Source organism: Callithrix jacchus, chromosome 2 (assembly GCF_049354715.1).
Source record: "Callithrix jacchus isolate 240 chromosome 2, calJac240_pri, whole genome shotgun sequence".
In the NCBI taxonomy this organism is placed as follows: Eukaryota; Metazoa; Chordata; class Mammalia; order Primates; family Cebidae; genus Callithrix; species Callithrix jacchus.
Window position 1 is genome coordinate 123,180,295 of NC_133503.1, and position 14,965 is coordinate 123,195,259.

A 14,965-nucleotide genomic window follows, 5' to 3' on the forward strand; every position below is an offset into this window, starting at 1 on the left:
CCAGAAACATCCTCATGCCTCCTCTAAATCGTGCGTCTCTAAACATTGTACTTTAGTATTGCATATATATGGAACTTTTTACAGATAAAAATCTTAGAGTGTATGTTATTTTGTTTCTGGTTTCTTTTACCCACATTATGGTTGTGAGATTTATTCATGTGAGAAGACGCATATAATACCTTCATTCTTGTTGCTGTATAGTGGCCCATTGTGTGTATGCACAGAACTTATTCAGTCTGCTATTGATGGACATTTGGGTTGTTTCCAACTCTTGGGTGTTGTGAATAATGCTGCCATGAACAAAGATGTATAGCTGTTTTGGTGCGTTTTGTATGGCTAGAAACAAAATCGCTAGAATACAGAATAAATTCAACTTTAGAAGGTAAGTTTTAAAAATTGTCAAATGTGCTTAATGTAATAGGCACTCTGCCAGCAACACTACTGATGTAGCTCCACATGCTTACCAATATTTAGTCATGTCAGTAGTGTTCCTATTTGCCTGGCCACTTTGATGGATATGAAGTGTGTAACATTGCTGTCTTAATTTGTGTTTTTCTGATTATTAGTAATGCAAACATCTTTTCATGTGTTTATGGGTCACTTAGTTATTCTCTGCTTTGAAGTCTGTGCAAATGTTTTCTGTTTATCTATTAGATTATCTGTGTTTGTCATATTGACTTGAAAAAGTCTTTATAGGTTCAAGATACAAATCCTTTGACCATTATTTGAGGTGAGTGTATTCTCCTACACCAGGGCTTACATTTTTACTTTAAAAAAAGTATTTTTTAATATATGTCCTAAATTTTAATATAGTAAAAACTATCAGACATTTTTCTTTATGATTAGCACTTTTCAAGGTTCATTTAAAAAATCTGTGCCAAAAATTTTTTGCAATCTACCCACATCTGACAAAGGGCTAATATCCAGAATCTACAAAGAACTAAAACAGATTTACAAGAAAAAATAAATAAATAAACCCATTCAAAAGTGGGCAAAGGATATGAACAGACACTTTTCAAAAGAAGACATATATGAGAACAAAAAACATATTTTAAAAATGCTCATCATCACTGGTCATTAGAGAAATGCAAATCAAAATCACATTGAGATACCATCTCATGCCAGTTAGAATGGCGATCATTAAAAAATCTGAAGACAACAGATGCTGGAGAGGATGTGGAGAAATAGGAACATTTTTACACTGTTGGTGGGAGTGTAAATTAGTTCAACCATTATGGAAGACAGTGTGGCGATTCCTCAAGGACCTAGAAATCGAAATTCCATTTGACCCAGCAATCCCATTACTGGGTATATATCCAAAGGATTATAAATCATTATATTATAAGGACACATGCACACAAATGTTCACTGCAGCACTGTTTACAATAGCAAAGACCTGGAACCAACCCAAATTTCATCACGACAGACTGGACAGGGAAAATGTGGCAAATATACACCATGGAATACTATGCAGCTGTAAAAAAACAATGAGTTCATGTCCTTTGTAGGGACATGGATGAACCTGGATACCATCATTCTCAGCAAACTGACACAAGAACAGAAAATCAAACACCTTATGTTCTCACTCACAGGTGGGTGTTAAACATTGAGAACACATGGACACAGGAAGGGGAGCATTACACACTGGGGTCTGTTGCGGGGGCGACTAGAGGAGGAACAGGGGTCAGGGAGTTGGGGAGGAATAGCATGGGGAGAAATGCCAGATATAGGTGATGGGGATGCAGGCAGCAAACCACATTGCCATGTATATACCTATGCAAGAATCCTGCATGTTCTTCACATGTATCCCAGAACCTAAAGTGCAATAAAATATATATATTAAAAAAAAATCTGTCCCAATCCCAAGATCATGAAGATGCTCCTGTAGTTTTGTCGAGAAGCTTTATTATGTTTCCTTTCACATTTAGATCTATAACCATTCTGGAATTAAATTGTGTCTCTGGGATCAACTGAAGTCAATCCTTCCTTCCCTCCACATGGATTACAAATTACTCACATCATTTGTTAAAAAGACCACCTTTTACCTACTGCTCTGTAGTCACTTTTCAAAAATCATGTCACCAAATATCATGAGTCTGTTTCATAACTGTTGATTCTTTTTTATTGGTCTATTTGTATACTTTTTTCCCATAACACATGACATTAATTATTATAACTTTATAATCAGGATTTCATAAAAAGGCTTTATATGCAAAGCAATGGACAAACACAGAAAATGCCAGGAAACCTAAGAAGGAGGAAAACAAATCAAGCACGTGTCCTTATAGGGCAGTTTGACCAAGGAACATAACAGACAGAAGTATGGTCTTGAGTGGCCACAAGGCAAGTAGATCTCCATCCTATTGACCCCCAGAACCAGGGATTATATACCATAGGGAAAAGATTCACATGCTTAATTTAAGAGCATAAAAGTATAAGTTTATCAGAGTTGATTTAATCTAAGGGCAGGATTGCAGTAAGTATGTGCTTTACACAAGGAACGATAGAAAGAACTGGAAATCATAGAACCATTCCCAGAACTGGGATTAATCAAAAGTCATGGAAGATTAGCTTCCAAGAGTTAGTATTAGCCTCTGCGATAGGTATTTATATCTGCAGAGTTGGTCGTCAAATTTATTTTTTCTTCAGATTGTCTAAGATATTTCTGGACTTTATCATTACCACATATATCATAAAATAGCCTGTCAACTTCCACACTAAATCTCCTAGGATTTGTGTTGGGATTATACTGAACCTATAGTCAATCTGCAGAAAGTTGACATCTTTGCCATCTGAGTTTTCCATGAACAAATAATTTATTTATATAGGTCTTCTTAATTTTTCCCAAAAACATTTTATGGTTTTCACTAAGGAAGGCTTGCAAATTTTTATTTATTCCTAGGTAATTTTTTTGTTATTGTAAAGGGTATCACTTATTAGAATTTTATTTTTATTTATTGCTTATGTGAAAATAAAATTTAGTTTTGTATATTGATCTTGCATCTAGAAACCTTACTAAACTCATTAAAGTATAATAATTTATTTATACATTCTTTTGAATTTTTATTTACTCAACCATACTAATTTGTAAATTATGATGGCTTTACTTTTTCATTTCCAATTCATAGAATTTTTGTTTCTTTAGCCTTATTCTATTGGCTTAGACCTTTAACATGATGGTAAGGGGACATACTAATTAAAAACATACTTGTCTTTGTCACAGTTTCAGGTGAACAGCTTTCGCTGTATCTTGGTGTATATAAGTAAACAATATTTCTCAGTATATAAAGAACTTACAGCAAATACTTGGTGTTTAAGTTCTTCATAAGTAATCATTGTTTTATAGAAGTTCTCTTCCATTTCTAGCCTGTTTTGAGGGTTTATTTAATCATGAATGAATACAGAATTTTATTTTACCAAGTAAATTTCTGTATTTATTGAATTGACTATGTGATTTTTATCTTATTTTATATTAATTTGGCTGATTTCTGAAATTACATTTATTCCAGAATGTGAAAAATTGCATCCCAGAAATAAATCAATTTTTTTATGATTCATTATGCTTTTAAAATCATTGGATTCTATTTGCTAAATTGGGGGGTATTTTGCTTTTGGGTTTATGAAAGATTTATCTATAAAATGTCTTTTTTGTAACATTATTGTCTGCTTTTATAAAAAGACTTGAGAAGTGTTTTTTCTACATTATTACGCTTTATTCTATGTTGATAAGATTAGTGTTCTTTCTCTCTTAAATATTCTGAAGAATTTACAAGTAAAGCCATCTAGGCCTGAAATTTTTGTTATGAGAAGGTCTTAAATTACAGATCAATTTCTTTAATGTATATTGACCTATTCAAATTTATTATATTGATTTTCACCAGCAATAAATGACAGTTCCTGTTGTTCCAATTTCTTGCCAGCACTGGTGGTGGTGTTTTGGGTTTTAGTCATTCTAATAGTTATGTAACGGTATCTCATTATTGCTTCAATTTGCATTTCCCTAATGACGTATGTTGCAGAACATCTTCTTATATGACCATTTGCCATCTGTACATCGTTTTTGGTGAGGTGTCTGTTAAGGTCTTTGACTCATTTTTTAAAATCAGATTGTTCCTTTTCTTATGGTTGACTGTTTGTTTTTTGGGTATTTTTAGTAACAGTCTTTTATGTGATATGTCTTCTGTAAGTATTTTCTTCCACTCTATGGCTTGTCTTTTCATTCTCTTGACAGTGTCTTTCTCACAGCAGAAATTTTTACTTATAATGAAGTCTAGCTTATTAGTTCTTTCTTTCGTGAATCATACCTTTGGAGTTGAATCTAAAAAGTCATTGCCAAATCCAAGGTCATCTGGATTTTCTCTGTCTAGTAGTTCTACAGTTTCACATTTTACATTTAGGTCTGTGATTCTTTTTGATTTATTTTTTGTGAAGGGTGTATAGGGTCTGTGTTTAATTTTTTTTGCATGTATGCAAGATGTTTACTTATTCCAGCACTGTTTGTTGGAAAAAACATATTTTCTCCATTGCGGTGCATTTGTCCTTTTGTCAAAGATCAATTAATTATATTTATGTGGGCCTATTTCTGAACTTTCTATTTTGTTACATTGATCTGCATCTATTCTTTCACCAATACCACACTATCGTCTTCATTGTAACTTCATAGTAAGCCTTGAAGTCATATAGTGTCAGTCCTCCAAATTTTTTCTTCTCCTTCCATAGTATGTTGGCTATTCTGGGTCTTTTGCCTCTACATATAGTATATGAGGCAGAGCATCTTTTCATATGCCTAACTGCCATACACACACACACACACACACACACACACACACACACACACACGTATATATCTACATATCTTCGGCAAGGTTCTGTTAAGGTCTTTGGCCCATTTTTATCTTATTATATTTCTAAAGGTTGTGAGATCAGTAGTAATGCTCCCTTTTTATATTCCATTTTTCCCATATACCACTCCAAAGAATCTTCACCTCCACTGCTCTACCAAAGTCATCAATGATATTCCTATTGCTAAGTCTAATAATCAATTCCTAAGTCTTATTGTTCATTATCCAAGAGCACATGCCACACACCTTCTTTCTTTACATAGTCTGTTTACTTGACTTCCAGAATGTAACAGTCTTCTGATTTTTCTTCTACCTCCCTTGCTGTCTCTTCTCTGTAGCATTTGTTAATTTCTTCTTATCCCTCTAGCTCTTGACATTGGTGTGCTCCATGCAGTTCTTCCCTTTATCTCACTCGATGCCTTGGTGATCTCCTTCAGTTTTATGGCTTTCAGTGTTGTCTGTACAATGATGACTGCCAAATTTAATCTCCATTCATGGTCTCACCTCCTATCTTTATACTCATACCATCCAATGGCTCCCTTGATGTCTGCACTTGGATTTAACAGTCACTTTAAATTTTATGCATCCAAAACTTAGCTCCTGATCTCTCTCCCTAATTTTCCTTTCCCATTGTTTTTTCTATCTCAGTATGTGGAAGCTCCATTTTTCCAGTTTCTCAGATAGAAAACCTTAGAGTGCTTTGACTCTTATCTTTTTCTCATTTCCCACAGTAAATTGATCAGACTATATTGTTGGTTCTAACTTCAAAATATATCATTATTTGACCACTTTGTATGACACCTCTTCTATCGGCCTTGTCAAAACAGCTATTAATTGTAACCTGGTTTATTCCAATAACCTTCTAATTCATTGCTTTTGCTCTTGCCCTCATTCAATCTATTCTCGACACAACAGTCTGATGAACTATGTACAGTCAAATAGGCAGGTCTTCATGTGGACATCTGCAGTCATAATTCAATATCAAATAGAAATGCTTTAGATGAGACTGAGCTCAACCGAATACAAAGCACAATTAAAGCACATCTTTTACCACACACACACAAAAAGGAAACAATGAGCTCAGACCCAAGATACTCATTGGCCTTTAGAATTAATTGAACTACAGAATAATGAAATGGCCTATTTAAGATTCTGTTATAATACCAGATATGAGACAACACCCTGAAAGGCTGAGTGCTATCCTAAAGTATGTGCTATCTGTCCTGAATCAGAAGGTAATATTATGGAGCTATTTCTTTAACAGCCAGTAAACACAAGTCCTGAAGCCAGAAGAGAAAGTGACCCTTGTTACTATTACTGAATAACCCACTATCAGAGTTTTTGATTCCGATCCCCACAATCTGAGACTCTGCCAGTATGAAGGCTTAGTTCCCAAGGGAGGAATGTCCTACCATGGGACAAAGCAAAAATCCTATTATATGAATATTAATACTGTCACTTTGCTATATGTTGCTCCTCATGGCACTAAAGCAATAAGCAGAGGCATTTACTGAGTTGGATGTTTCAGAAGGTTTACAGAATTGGATGTTCAGTAAACATCAAATAAATTGGAGTTTACTGGATTGCAACAAGGATGATCTTGACTACAAAGCTCAGTTGGGTTTCTGCTCTACAATGGTGGTGGGCAAACAATGTTTTTGGGGTATCCTCTAGTACTTCTATTTGTGAGGACAAAGATCAATGAGAGACCACAGCAACTCAATAGATGTAAGATCCATAATGATTCAGACTCTTTAAAAATGTAAGTGTTAGGTGAACTCACTAAAAAAATAACTGTCCAAACGAAGAACTATCTGAGAGAAAAATAATCATGAGATTGATAGTAGACATGACAAATATCAGCTGTAGATTCATGACCAATTCAAAATTAAACCTGTTGCAGCTATGCATATTTTATGTATATATTTATCAATGATGCTTTCTCTTCCCTCTTTTCTTACTATTTTATATCAGGAATGTTATTAAGGCCTAACAAAATCAGATCTGGTGGAGACAACTGCTCATCTCCTGGAGATTCTGGGCTTTGTGAAGAACACCATGACTGATGGGACTTTGCTTCTGTCTTTGGAGGACAGAGAGTGACATTATATTTTGTTGTAGTTATTCTCTAAATAGCTATTTCATGTTTACTGAAAGCATGAAGTTGAAATATGAAGGTGCTAAATAAGGGGGTAATCAGTCTTAGGACCCCCTTAGGGGTCAACCTTCCTCAGCCTTCCCTTGCTCAGCTCAGACTCACGGTATTCACATGACTTAAAATATGGAAAATCAAAGGCAGTGATTTTTGTACACAGTGATGAAATTGCTGAGAAACCAAACAAAAGATGGTGAGCAAATCCAGGGATTAATATTAGCAGGAAATTGAGCCACAGGAAAAATGTAGCTGTTTCCAGACATTGCCTAAGAAAGGTAATAGGAAACAACCTGGCTTCTCCTTTTCAATCTGCAAGTCCCTCTCATTGTGTGAATATGGCTGGAAGCCACTTGACACTGGAGTTTGAGAAATATGCCTATAACAGTGCACCACCACCTTCTCCATCCCCCAACTGCAAAAATTTTTCTGGAGTCACTGCTTATAGCAATCAAGCCTTGGATGTATATGATAAAGTGTCCAATCATAGGAGAGTTCACAAATAATTGTGGCAGTTATACCACATGTCCTTGTGCATTATGGTCATCCTCGTATTTTCTACATATTGCCAAATTGGACTCTAGATTCATTTGTACCAACTTACACCCCTCCCATAAATGTATGAGTTCTTCGCATTAACAGTCTCTCCAAAGTTTTACTCTTTTTAAACTGCCAATTAATTTATGGAAGACAATAATTCGCTTCAATCTTAGTTTCCATTTTTCTGACTACTAGTGAAACCTTTAAAATTATCACTGAAAATTCAACTTCCCTGTTTTGTTAATTGCCTGTTTGTATATTTTGTCATTAGAGTTATTTTTGGCCTCTGTTATCAACCTATAAGAGTTCTTTATATAAGCTATACACCAGTGGCTTTGGTTATATGCACTGCCAATATAATAGCCCAGTTTGAGCTTGTTCTTAATTTATACACAGTGTTCTTTGTGATACAGGAATTTTTTCTTTATGTAACATGGTGGAATTTATTGATCTTTCTGCTTTAACATTGGTACTCTTGTATGCTATTTACAAAATTATTTCTACATTAAAATTACAAAGATAGTGTGTTTTTTTCAAAAAAATTTAAATTTTTTATTTTCGTGCTTAAGTCTATATCCATTTGAGGATTCTTATTATAGATATTAAAACAGAATAGGTATTTTTATTAGACTAATAAATTTTAGCAGCACTAGCAATATTTATTGGACAGTCTATCTTTTTTCCATAGATTTTAAATAATTATTCTGCCATATGCTAATTTTGTGTTTATTTTGTCTGTTTCGGGGGTTTCTATTCTGCCACATTTTTCTATTTGTCTACCCTTGTATCAAAACCACACTTTTGAAAATTATGAGGAATTATAATAAGGGGCACATACATTCTGCTCACTTTTCCTTTTCTTCTTCAAATGACCATGATTATTCTTAAAATTAACCTCTTCAAAATCTCTGGTTCAGATGTTGACTGAAATTTCATTGATTTTTAAACTAATTTGACAAATACTGCAAAATCATCCATATTGAATGTTTTTATATGTGAACATAGCAGATGGCATCAGTTATTCAGGTATTTTATGTCTTCAAGAACACATTGTAACTTTTCTCTATAATCATTTTTCTCTTCTCTTGTTTAATATTCCTAGATACTTTATATATTTTCTTCTGTGAATGACTTGTTTTTTTAAATACATTTGTGATGGTGTCTAGAAATGCCATTAATTTCAAACTTCCTGAATTCCTTTCATAATTTTAATAGCTTGATTTGTAAATATTCTTAGATTTTTCTTGCTATCATCAACATTGTCTGTGAATAACGTCATTTTTTTCTCTTCATCATCTATTTCTTTCATTTTTTTTCCTTCTTGCTTTATTTGATGGGAACTTCAATATAATGTTTACTAGAAGAAATAATCGTGGGCCTCATTTTCTTACTCTTGACTTTAAAATAAATATTTCTAAAGTTTCATCATTGACTACGAGTTTACTGTAGGTTTGCACCGATCAATTTTTTAAAAATTTCTTTATATTCTGAATTTGCCCACAGTTTATGTAACAACAGCAAACAGTAATTCATAATTTATTCTCATGTGTCACACATATTTTGCAAAACCTGAAAGAATACACACTGAGATAAATGAGCATTCAGGTTGTGTCATTATGGCAGAAATTTCTCTTTCTCTAAATTATTTAATGTTAGTTTGTTTCTTTGTTTTGATAGCCATGAATATATCAGTAGAGTTATTTCATAAGTAAAATGAAATAAAAAGTAGATTGGGGAAATAGTTGCATTGTTAGCCAAATTCTTCTCCTTTGCCTAATCAACACTCTCTGACACATAAATTTGGAGCTTCTTCCACTACTCTTTGATACTGAGTTTAATCATGTACGTTTCTTTGGCCAATTGGATATTCACAGATGTGACACATGCAGAGGGTTCTCTGCCTTTGCCATGAGACTGCAACTGAGCCGTAGGAGAATAAGACCTGAGAAACAAAGTTGTGTCATTGTAGTGGTCCCATCTGTGGCCCTCATAAGTCAGTCAGTAGTCAGCCCACCCACACACACTTGAGCAGCAATAGCCATGATTGGCAGAGTCTCCTAGCCAGTTAGCCCATATATGTTTAAAATGATAAATTTCAGAGTTTGTGGTTTGTTAAATTGCAGGCTAGAGTGATAAATAACTGATGGAGAATGATTTACAATTATGGACTTACAATGTCTATGCTTTAAACATTTTTTGTGTGTATTTTGGGAGACATACAAAATAATTCAGAGGTGAAAAATACTAATGCTACATTTTCAATGGAAACAGAATTCTGACGGATACTAAGTTTTGAAAACATCAATGATTTTAAACATCTTCCTCAATTAAGCTGTAAGCATGAACTACATTTTACATTGATAAACTCAAAAATAGTCATTAAGTTTCAAGATAGGAAAATATTGGTTTTTTTATCTAATTTCAAGTGTTATTTGTTTTGAATTGTGTTATCGTTATAACCAGGTTAAATGCCTCATTTAATACCTGGTAAAACAAAAATTTTAAATAAGCAAGAATTGATTTCTTTTCTTGAATTATATTACCAACTTATGAATCTTATTCTGAGATGAATTTACATAAGGAATAGCTTATGTCATAATCAAATATTTCAGTAGAATAACATCTGTAATAGAAATTTGATTATATATCTTGTAAGTGACATGACCCAACAGTGTGCATGCTGAAGTTTCACTGGCCTCTGTGTTCTACTTTTAAAGAACAGGTTTTTTCATGTAGTTACTGATATCAACCCCATGACAAAGGTAAAAACCAAGGCAATACCTGAATGACCAGAATGTTACAATGGAAACTTGTGCCAGTGTCAAGAATCTCAGGAAACTTGGTTGGATCTGAATCTGACAAGGCGATTCTACAGATGTGGGGAAAATTCATAAATCCACATTACATCTAGAACCTTCTAAATGTGTAAACATCTCATACTGCAAGTATCCCTTAAAGTCTATGCCATTTTATGCTAACTAAAATGTAGATTAAATAAGTTTTTCACTTAGTTTCTACCATTTTGGTATTTGTTTAGATGGTTCTTAAAGAATAACTATATTGTAAAATAGCAAATAATGCACTATTTTATAGCTTAAAAACATGCAATTCCTCTTAGAGGATTTCTAAACTCTTAACACATAAATTATCACATAATATTTATGTTGAAATTACTTTGGTTAAAATAGGTAAGTAGTGAATATCCTTCTTATTCAATTAGTATGAGATCTACAGAGTTACAAAATAACATTTTACCGTAGTTGGAAGGGAAACAAAAACTTTAAGATAACATTGACTTATAACTTGTTCTGGAAATCACTTACCTTTTTGAAATTATGCATATATGTGCATTATCTATGATTCTTTGCAACATGCCAACTCTCACTGAAACAATTGGAAGTTTCATAAAAAACCATGACATTTCCACACACATGTAATTGTGAAAATTGTAACATGATGCATTTTTTCAGCTGACACTACAATTAATGTGAATTGTCGGGTTAATGTAGAAAACACCGCATAATATAGAGTATTTGGGTAAATAGTGAATAAAAATTACAAATTTTTAGCAGATCCTTGTAACAGTATGTTGGAAACAAGTAAATTATTTGTTTAACTATTTAAATTCTACTTCATGAGACAGTACAATAAAAATAACTGTCCCAGTTATTTAGTTTAATCACAATAGTAAGGAAACTTTGTAGGAAAATGAATTTAGTTATTACTAGACTAGTTAGGAGTTTAGTATTCAACAATCTAGATTTCCACATTTTAAGGGAGGAAAAATTACTATGTATCAATATTGCACTCATAAGGCCAACCTGCCTAAGACAAAGTTGAGTAGCAAAAGAACATAGAAACACTGTGGTTGTATGAAAGCTATGCTTAAGGTATATAATATGTAGATGTGCCCTTATCATATAGCATAGACATGCATGTATGTTATATACCAAGAAATTCTGTCACTGTAACAAAGGTTACATTTAAAGCTGGGTCCTAGATCTTTAGATGCTCAGAAATCATTATGAATTAAGTATATTAAAAGACATCATCTCTTTGATTTCTGTTTGTCACCATTCAGCAATATTTGTCATATTTGATGAAGTGCTGTCGTATATTATGGTAAGAAGCATAGAATAATTATAGTGGTGCTAGTGTTCAGTCTATCTTAATGAAATTGCCTGTTTACCCCATAGAGGGTCTGGCTGTCTTTCCTCAATGGTTTTCCTATTTTTAAGTGGAATGTCTAGTTGGCTACACAGAAGACATTTAAGGAAAATTAAAGTGAAAGTTTTGAAAGAGGTAAATAAAAAAAAACAAGTATCTTGAATCATTTTAACTCCTTTTAGATAATAAGAGGTAGGGCTATCCACACATATCCCCTAAAGATTTTACAGTAATCATGGCATGTAAAAAGTATGAAATAGAACTAATAATGCTGTTTATAATGTTACATATTTCTCTCATTTTGTCCATGTAATTATACTTTATATAAAGCATCTTAGGCAAAAATAATCTTCCACATGATTCTCTTTACATCTATATTTAACTATATCAGAGAAAGACTTTTTACATTTTGAAAAACTATACCGCATTCCGTCCTTTGCCTGGGATCTATATCATTATTGAAACATATAAGTAGCTTGTATTGGTTTAGGGGTTTCTCTTTTCTAAACTATTGGTTTGCTCACGTCCCCTATTAAAATAGAATGTGTTGCTGGCAAAATTGCAGTTCACCTTGACCTCTGTGTCTACTTGGCAGATGAAAGCACTGTTTTTGGCAACTCATATACAAATAGTGTAACAGAATATAATTATGGGACTTCATCTAAAGCACTGATGGTCTATCTGTGCTTTAGATAAAGTCCCATCATGCTTTCAGCCACTATAATAAAGAATAAGCTGCATTATTCTAAGCTTTGAAGACACCCATCACACTGGGAGCCTGTGGCATCTGGATGAGTGTGTGTATATGCATTTGCAACTGGACATGAGCATAAGCCCATGCAGTTAGCTGAATTTAATAACTTTTGAAGGACAGTTGAACACGGTTTAAGACTCTACTCTACTGACTTTTTAAACAGGGTCCTTTAGGATAAAGGAATGTAACTGTAGTGCTGAGGTACCCAAGTTCATAAAAGACTTAAAAAAAAAAGAAATTGAAGTTGAAAAATACATCTCTGTTAAACGGAAATGTGCTTATAGTTTCTACTGCATCCCTCTCAAAAGAAAATAGAAATATGTAATTGCAGAACACACTATATGAGGAATACAGGAATTCTGAAATTTTTTTTGATGTTTGCTTTCCTTCCTTCCTTCCTTCCTTCCTTCCTTCCTTCCTTCCTTCCTTCCTTCTTTCCCATTAGGTTTCATTTTTGTATTAGCACCAGGACTCTGAATTTAGAAGTGAAAAACCTACTGGGGAGACCATAGAATCTGCACCACAGTCTATAACATTAACACACTTTGAGCTGGGTCTGTGACAAATCAGCATTATCCACATTTCAAAGTCACCCTTAATATTCCATTCCAGACCAGATCTTAGTGGTCCAGAGTATAATTAAATTAGTTGCAGAGATTGTGGTCTCAACATGTAATTTCAAGTGTCTTTCTGTGCAAATCACCCGGAGGCTGTGATTTTAGCTACTTCTAGGACTCTTTGAGGACGGTAATGTTGCTTGTGTCTAGTGATCCTATAGTTATGTTTATCTAATTTCTGATTTGCCTCCTCTATGACTGAGTGAAGAAGATTTTACCATACATCAGCACTGAAGCATGACACCAATAATCTCACAGATGTGCCAATCTATCCTTGGCCACTTTACTAGCAAGCCTTATTTAAAAATATTTTTCCTCTATTTTAACCCATTCACAACTGGATAATATTTATCTTTATATATTTTTAATCTCACTTTAATTATATAAGGTTAATATATAAATAAAATTTATATAATTTTAATATCACTTGTCAAGTTCTGATTCAAAGAACTCTTTTTTTCACTTTAAAAAAAGAGAAAATGTAATCCAAAATAGGAAAGACAGGATATGTTAGTATCCAAGAACTGCTGTCTGCATAGCATTGCCCAGAAAGAATAGAAACAAAGTTGGTTCATTTACTCTTCACATTTTAACATTATATTTTCAGTAGTGTTCAAAATTACTAAGATAATGTGTTAGTAATAAAAATAATTTCCATATTTGCCATTGCAATATCCTTAGTAAATAATGATTTAGAATAAGGGCTCAGAGTGTCCAATATAAATACTTAATAATTTTGGTAGTTCTGTACAGCAAATTTTGTAATTTAGTGATAGTATTTATCACTAATAATATACCACAGAAAAAAGACAGAGGGAAATAGAAAATATTAAAATATGAATAGTGAGCAATTATACAATCCAAATTAAATCTAACCAAAATAGAACAAAAGCCACATATATAATTTTAAACTTTCTAGTAGCTACATTTTAGAAAGTAAAAAGCAGCAGGAAATGAATTTTAGAAATATATTTTTATGTGATTCAATTGATCTCAAATAATTATTTCAACATATAATTAACATAAAACTGTTAGTGAGATTGTTTACATTATCTTTTTCATATTGCCTTCAAAATCCATTGTATATTTCACACTTACAGCATATCTCAATTTAAAAGCCAATGTTACTTTAGAAACTCTTGTTTTACGTTTCATAAAATATAAAATGTGGTATGTTTTGGCTCTGTGTCCCCACACAAATCTCATCTTGAATTATAATTCCCAATGTTAAGGGAGAGACCTGGTGGGAAGTGATCAGATTATGGGGGTGGATTTTCCCATACTGCTCTCATGATAGTGAATGAGTTCTCACGAGATCTGATGGTTTCAAAGTGTGTAGCACATTCCCCCCTTGCTCTCATACTCTCTCCTGCCACAATGTGAAGAAGGTGCTTGCTTCCCCTTTGCCTTCCACCGTGATCGCAAGTTTTCTGAGGCATCCCAGTCATGCTTCCTTTTAAGCCTATTAAACTGTGAGTCAATTAAACCTCTTTTCTTTATAAATTGCCCAGTCTCAGGTAGTTCTTTGTGGCAGTGTAAAACGGACTAATACAAAATGGTAAAACGGACTAATACAAAATGGAAATAGGAGATTCCCATTCTTAAATCGTGTCAAAGATTTTTAAAATTTTCAGACAACTAAATTATGTACCAAAACAAATCAACTTCTCCAATCTTTGCATCCACAAATATTAGAATTTTTTTAGAACTGATTTATATAATTTTGACACAAAAACTTATGTTTCAAAAGTATGTCTGTTCAAGTTAACATAGTTCACCAAATCTTATGTCAATCAAGTATTATTAACATTACATTTAAAGAGGTATTACAAATTAAAAAGCAACTTTAAAGATATTCACAAAATGTTCTTCGAACTTTTCAAGTAGTTCTTTG

At 33.1% G+C, this 14,965-nt stretch overlaps 1 long non-coding RNA gene across 2 annotated transcripts in view; it reads left to right on the forward strand.

Annotated features, from left to right (window-relative positions):
* The first annotated feature begins 307 nt into the window (after positions 1 to 307).
* The window catches only part of LOC103791513 (uncharacterized), a 35,682-nt gene continuing 21,024 nt past the window's right edge, over positions 308 to 14,965 (forward strand). For both annotated transcript variants that reach the window (XR_004735892.3, XR_001909220.4), the window contains exon 1: positions 308 to 382. This is a non-coding gene — a long non-coding RNA (uncharacterized LOC103791513). The remainder of the gene's footprint in view (positions 383 to 14,965) is intronic.